Below are 7,880 nucleotides of genomic sequence, written 5' to 3'. Positions count from 1 at the left end.
TCATTTCATCCGTGATGGATGACATCTGTGCTCTCCGAGGGAGCCCTCCTGAAGAATGCATTATCCAGGTCATTGGAATGACAAAAGTCGTTATTGAGCATAGCATAAGCGTGCTGTTGCTGTTTCAAATGCCTTGACAATATCAGGTGGGACCCTGACATACCTTGCGATGTGTGTCTCTCACATTGTGGTACTCCTCTATGAACTGCATAATTTATCCTTAGTCCAAGGTGTCCAAATACAGCAGTCAGTAGCAACCAGATACTCTGGGAAATCACATCAGAGGCAATGAAATAGCTGACTTGTACCTGAAACCTCAGAAACATCTGGATAGTGAGCAGATTACGAACAGGAGAAGGCTCCTGATCTTACATGAGACAGCTGGCTACCCCAAATACTTATTCATAGGGTCATAAGGCCCTCTTCCAAAGGCAATAATATGGCATAATGTACTTAATGGGGGTCTAGTGCCTCCTCCTATTCTCACCGTCATCCCTTTGTAGAAAATTAAACATTGTAAGGTTCTGTCAAATAAGTCAATTTTAAATTAGTTTGTCCTCATTTTCTTTGGATTCAAGTTTTACCCACTAGCCTCTCTACCTCTGGTAGTTGATGATTTGATATGCCTGCCTCAATTAAGCATATTACAATGTTATGCTGGTCCGACTAAGAATCAGGCATGGAACACACGAGCTTTGAGAGCCAATGAAAGCTGAACTGCAATAATTACCTTTTCACCATTTTTACCAATGGAGTAAAAGAAGTAACAACAAAATATGGAGGGACAAAATTAGTAGTATAATTAACATATACCATATATTGATTATTTTGCAGTGTTTGAGGATGCCTATTCTGTAAATGTCTTACTAGCATTTTCTTGACCGTTTCATTCTTAGCTAAACCATTTAAACATGCAAGAAGAGTTGCTTCAAGAGGGCAGAGGGGTCAGAGGCCGGGTATGTTGCAAGTCTTTACACAATTAAAGTCTCCCACAGTAGTCACACCACAACAATGATCAAACACAGCTTTCATTAACTTCAAACACTGTTCTATTACAAGATGTTTCATACTCTCAGCAAGTAAACTTTAATTACGAATTATAACAGAAATGTTTCTGAAAGACTAAATGTTAACCTAGACATTTGAACGGATACAGGTTACAGCAAGTTTAGTAAAGCTTAACTAAATCCTAAGAAATGTAGTTTAATTACAAACAGTTTTTATGATGATGTTAAGATCCATTTGGAAATTTGAATAGCAATTTACAACGAGAAACCTTTACTGAAAATTACATGAAATAATGTTAGGAATCATTGGAAATGCAAATTAAACTTACATATACTTTAAAAAATGTTATAACCTTTGCAAAGTTTGACATTAAATAAAGATTTTATTTGATAGCAACTAATAGTTTAAAGTCAAGGTATTATTTGAATCAGCAGTACATTGCAATGGCAATCACAATTTCCTACCCACACAACTTCTTCAAACCTAAAATAGTGGAGGTAGTAAAGACATGAATTAAAATTCCAGCTAGTCGCAGACTTTCGACAAATCTTTCAGCTAGTTGTTCTATTGTGTCATATTTCCGAAGTATCAGCCCTGCAAAGGTTGAGTGTCGTCATCTTGTGTGCAGTCTATGCTCTATGAGAGGTGCTGCTTTTGGCTCGGTGCCAGAAGGAGAATCCAGTGCTCCCTTCAACAGTCAGGACCCAGGGGTGTACTCCCATCCAGAGGAATGGTCGCAGCATGGTCTTAGTATAACCTTTTCAGGACAGCACAGACCTGCAATCTAATCAATAGTTTGGTGACTTGCATGATGGCTGCTGCCAGCTTTTGCAAAGCTCCAATAAGAAAAAGGAAAACACAACTTACAGCATTGTATTGTCTGTTGCCCAAAGTCCTGAGCAGAAGTTTGAACTTTAATCAATGTTCGCCACACTGTTGAAGTCCCAAATGCAGCTGCTGCCTGCAGCATTGCTTTGTGTTGCTTGAGCATTGCCTCTGTCGTATGGCTAATCAGCTGACTCATGGGTCAATCCATGAGAATTGTTTGGATGAAACTTGTAGTCCTCAGGTTTCTTTGACACACCACCAACAGCATAACTTCAGTGTTAGAGCCACCAAGTGAGGTGGCTTTGTACTAAGAGGTGATGATAGCATCCTCCAACTCCTCGAGTACCTCCCTTAACCGTGAACCTGTTTTGGAGAAATCATTTGTATTTGTTAGTTCTGGAGCTCACTCTTGTTTGATGGTCTAAAGGTGGGCTTACCTTGTTTTCCATTGCCCCATTTGTTGGAACCTCTTTGAAGACAAGTTATACAACAAAAATAAATTTACTATTCTTTAGCTTCTCTGGATGCTGCTTTATAGAATCAGAGAATCCCTACAGTGCTGAAAGAAGCTACTTGTCCCATTGAACAGTTACAGTAATCCTTGGTTTGACTAAGGGACGGACATTGATACCGAGTCTGTATAGAGGACACTCGAGCTGATACCCGGTCTGATTGGAAACTCACACCAAATTTGGGTCTGAACAAAGGGCATCTGGTCTGACACCTGGTCTGAAAAGAGGACCCTCATATTGATCCTGAGTCTAAGTAGAGGACACTCCGGCCGATACCAGCATGATTCAACACTCACATTGTGTTTTACAGAGGATCCTCACATCAATACTGGATCAGATTCCCTTCCTTCTTGCATACTTCTCCTTATTTCCCTTTCCCCATAGTAATTGCATTTAATGACTGGTGGGGAAAAAACTTAGAATGTTTACCTTTATCAATGCCAGGCTGTCTTGTGAAATTGGTTGGGGCACCCAGTACTTAAAAATATGTTGTTTCTTTATGAGGGAACAAGACACAACATGACATAGACAAGAAGACTTACAGAAATTAAAATGAAATATGAAGTTTTTTTCAGTTTATCAAATATAGGGGAAGTATCAAGCACTTGAAGAAAATTAAATATAATTCAGTGAGTCAGAAGTTGTTAGCTTGACATCTATGGTTGGAGAGTATGTTATAAATAGGAACTCGCTAACAATGAGACTAAACATGAAATTTTTAACTTTCTATTGCTCTTTGCTCAATTTTACTGGGCAGTAACATAAAAGAAGAGAGATTTCTTTAATCATGATGCTGCCAGTTTTGCTTTTTTGCTTCAGGAGCATGAACTTAGTGGTGATTTGATCAAAATTTATGACATGATCAGGAGAATGTGTTTCAATGGGCAGTTTATTCATTGGCAGTTCATTCAACTAAATGAGCTTTTTTACATTCGCTCATGGGATGTGGGTGTTGCTGGCTGGCCAGCATTTATTGCCATCCCTAGTTGCCTTTGAACTGAGTGGCTTACTAGGTCATTTCAGAGGGCAGTTAAGAGTCAACCATGTTGCTGTGAATCTGGTGTCACATCTCAGCCAGACAAGGTGAGAATGGGAGATTTTCTTCCCTGATGAATATTAGTGAACCAGATTGGGTTTTTTTTGCAACAATCAGCAGTGCTTTCATGGTCATCAGTAGATTCTTAATTCCAGATTTTTAAAAATTGAATTTAAATTTCATCAACTACTGTGGTCCCCAGAACAATAGCTACTTTCTGGATTAATAATCCAGCAATAATATTACTAGGCCATTGCTTATGGAATACCATGGGTCACAATTTCAAGTTTTATAAAGCTTGAACTAGGGTAGATGTCAGAAAGTTTTTTTTTCCAGAACTTAATAAATCTTATGACATTATGTTTTCCAGAACATAAAGACCTTATTAGACCTATTAAGTCCTCTCAGCAGGACTTATACATTTAATGGTAAGATCCAAGGAAGTGTTGCTGAACAAAGAGACCTTGGAGTGCGATTCACAGCTCCTTGAAAGTAGAGTCGCAGGTAGGTAGAATAGTGAAGAAGGCGTTTGGTATGCTTTCCTTTATTGGTCAGAGTATTGAGTACAGGAGTTGGGAGGTCATGTTGTGGCTGTACAGGACATTAGTTAGGCCACTTTTGGAATATTGCGTGCAATTCTGGTCTCCTTCAGAAAAGATTTACAAGGATTTTCCCAGGGTTGGAGGATTTGAGCTGAAGGTAGAGGCTGAATAGGGTGGGGCTGTTTTCCCTGGAGCGTTGGAGGCTGAGGGGAGACCTTATAGAAGTTTATAAAATCATGAGGGGCATGGTAGGATAAATAGACAAAGTATTTTCCCTGTGGTGGGGGAGTTCAGAACTGGAGGACATAGGTTTAGGGTGAGAGGGGAAAGATATAAAAGAGACCTATGGGGCAATGTTTTTAAAAAGAGGGTGGTACATGTATGGAATGAGTTGCCAGAGGAAGTGATGTAGGTTGGTACAATTGCAACATTTAAAAGACAACTGGATAGGTATATGAATAGGAAGGGTTTAGAGGGATATGGGCCAAGTGCTGGCAAATGGGACAAGATTAAGTTGGGTTATCTGGTCAGCATGGATGATTTGAACCAAAGGGTCTGTTTCCATGCTGTCAATCTCTATGACTCTATGTGGTGGAAGCCGATTCACTGAATACTCCTCACTCAAAGCCGGACATATTTCTTGCTTAGATAAAGATCACCTTGTACAAAAAAGTAAGTTATACTTACTCAGGGCAATTGTAATTTCCTGAATTAGTTTGTTTGCTTGTAGGCTTCTCAGAGATGTTTTTCTTATTTTCTTCCCGAAATAGATCCAGTGACATGCCCCACCCAAGAAAGCATATGGGATATAGAATCTATTTATGGTAACACTGAAGGATGATATTTAACATGGAAACAGAACAATAAGGAACATTTGTTCTAAATGTCTATAAAATGTATGATTGACTTAAAAAATGTTTGAGATTATGACAAAATCAGCCAGGTGGAAATTATAGAATATGAGTTCCCTGATTGGACCTGTTAATCTGGTCTAATAAGGAGCCCTGGCTGACAGATAAAAAAAACAGTGTCAGACACCCTGATACTCTGGGAGTTAACTCTGATGAAGCTACACCAGAGTCATGGACTTTCCACATGGAAATGAAGTGTGACTGGGTGATGGGATATTACCGTCTGTGGAGTTATTTCAGTGTAGAACACTGAACAGACATTACATTTCTACAGTTTTACTTCAGTTTTGCCTGACAGATCAGATGGTTTAATGAGGTTTGTTAAAGGAGCTTGATAAGGGATTCTGTACCAATCTGTGTCAGAAAACTAAGAGATCCTACATTTCAGAGGCTATGTTGGAACGGCAGTGAGATTTCACAATGCCAAATTTTGCGGAAATTGATGTTAATACTTATAATCTAGTGAGAGAATTTTTGTTATATCTGCTGTTCCATGGAATAGATTTTACGGTCCATGATTTGGTTCTTCTTCATTGAGTAGCACATACAATATGGCATGTAGCTAGCCTGCTGTGTACCAGCAGCAACCCTCTCAAGATGAATACTCTGCCTTCTAGATTTCACTCCCAGTCCCCTAAACCACTCCCTTGGCTCCTAAAATTTTCATTTTCAAAATCCCAGACTTATCTGTGTCCAGATGCTATGACTGTCTTAATCCCGGAACCTACATGCAGTTTCAGCAAGATCCTACTCAGTTGTGACACTGTTGAGACTGCTAGAGCTAATGGTCCAACCAGATTAGATTAAGAATAGGATTTCCTCCCACTATGGGACAAATGCCCCACTCTCTGTTTGTTTACCTGCCAACAGCATGTCAGCACTATGGGGCCTGCCTGCATTTTAGGGGAAGAGGGTGGAGCAGACAGTGCAATCCTCAAGAAACCCACTAATTTATTGAACTTACTGACTGTAATTTCCTTGTTAATTCATGTTTACATGGATTCATGTTCAAAGAAAAACTTCAACAAGTTGGGTATAGTTGGTAATTTCCTAATTTGGACATCATTTGTTAACTTTGGGTTATTCTGGTTTATTGTTCCCAAGAAACATTGTAACAGCTGTCTGACATAGAAAGTCATAGTGATAGCAAAAATGTATAGTCAAAAACTCATTTGAGGTTTGTATGTTACACTGAAGTTATGAACAAATAGCACCAATCCAGATTGGTCCAGAATCCCAAAATAAGGCCATAAACTATAAGAGCAGAAGTTAGGCCATTCAGCCCATCGCATTTTCTCCACCATTCAATCATGGCTGATAAACTTCTCAACCCGTTCTCTTGCCTTCTTCCCGTAATCCTTGATCCTCTTGATACTCAGTCTTAAATATACTCAATGATCTGGCTCCACAGCCTTCATCTTTTGTATCTCCTGCTGTATCTTGCACCCTAGCTCCTGAATATTATTTGGAAGCCTGTACATAGCTCCAACTATTCCTGATGAAGGGCTTTTGACCGAAACATCGATTTTCCTGCTCCTTGGATGCTGCTTGACCTGCTGTGCTTTTGCAGCACCAATCTAATCCTAATTCCCACTATGTGTTTTTTTTAATCTTTGCGGTTCCTCAATTCTACCTATACAGATTCTACACCATCTGACCTTATTTTGTTTCTTGTGTTGATTTAATTTCATTTCTTGCTAATAAGGCAACCCGACTTTCTCTGCCCACCTGCCTATCTTTTCAATAGATGTATATCCTTAAAGATTCAGCTCCTAATCCTAATCCCCTTGCAGCTACATTTCCATAATGACCCACCACATTATACCAGCCAGTTTTGATCTACGCCACAAGCTCATTTACCTAATTCCTTTTACTGCATGCATTCAGATATAACACCTTCAGCCCTATATTAACTGTCCCTCTTCTCATTGTCTTTCATTTGTCCAGTGTGCTTGAGGTTTGATTGCTAACCCTTTCCAAACACTATGTCCTACTTGTGTCTCTGCTGGAAAATTTCATAACCTCTCCTGAGTTCTGCACTCTTACCTCCTCCTTTAATTCAGGTTTTTTAATTTCCCCTATAACTGACGCACCCCCAGTTTAAAACCCTGTCTACAGCCCTAGTTATGCAATTCGCTAGAAGTCTGATCTCAGCATGGTTCAGATGAAGACCCTTCCATTGGAACACGTCCCTTCTTCCCCAGTACTGGTGCCTGTGTCCCATGAATTCAAATCTATTTCTTCCACACCATTCTTAGCCACTATTTACCTGCTTAATCTTATTGACCCTTTGCCAATTAGCTCTTGGCTGAGGTAGTAATCCAGGGATTGTTATCTTTTTAGTTCTGCTTTTCAATTTAGCTCCTAGATGTTCATACTGCCTGAGCAGGGCCTCTGCCCTAATTTTATCTATGTCGCTGGTACTTACGTGGACCACATCCACTGGATCTTTACCCTCCCACTCTAAGTTCCTCTGCAGCCCAGATGAGCTATCCCGAACCCAAACACTAGGCAGGCAACACAATCTTTGGGACTCTCGATCCTGGTCACAGAGAACAGTGCCTGTGCCTTTAACTATACTATCCCCAATTACAAAAATATTTCTGTTCTCTGCCCCCATTTGAATGGCTCCCTGCACCACAGTGCTGCAGTCAGTCAGCTCATCCTCCCTGCAGTCCCCATTTCCGTCCACACAGGGAGCAAAGCTCTTGAACCTGTTGGACAAGGGCAGGAGCTGAGGCGCCTGAAACTACCTCCTGGATCCTTCGACCTGCCTCACTCACAGCCACACCCTCCTGTCCCTGATCACTGGGTAAATTCGAGTTAGTTAATCTAACTGTCTCCTGAAACACAGCGTCCACCCAGCTCTCCCCTTCCCTGATGTGTCACAATGTTTGAAGCTCAGACTCCAGCTTATTGACTCTGAGCCGGAATTCTTCCAGCGACCAACATTTACGACAGACACGGTTACAGGAAACCACAATGGGGTGCAACAGTTCCCATATCATACAGAAACAACACATCACCTGATCCTCCATCCTTA

This window comes from Chiloscyllium plagiosum, unplaced genomic scaffold (assembly GCF_037043375.1).
Source record: "Chiloscyllium plagiosum isolate Xiang-an unplaced genomic scaffold, Cpla_swu_hap1 HiC_scaffold_1, whole genome shotgun sequence".
NCBI lineage: Eukaryota > Metazoa > Chordata > Chondrichthyes > Orectolobiformes > Hemiscylliidae > Chiloscyllium > Chiloscyllium plagiosum.
The sequence above is the reverse complement of the archived record's forward strand: the minus strand, read 5'-3'. Positions refer to the sequence as shown.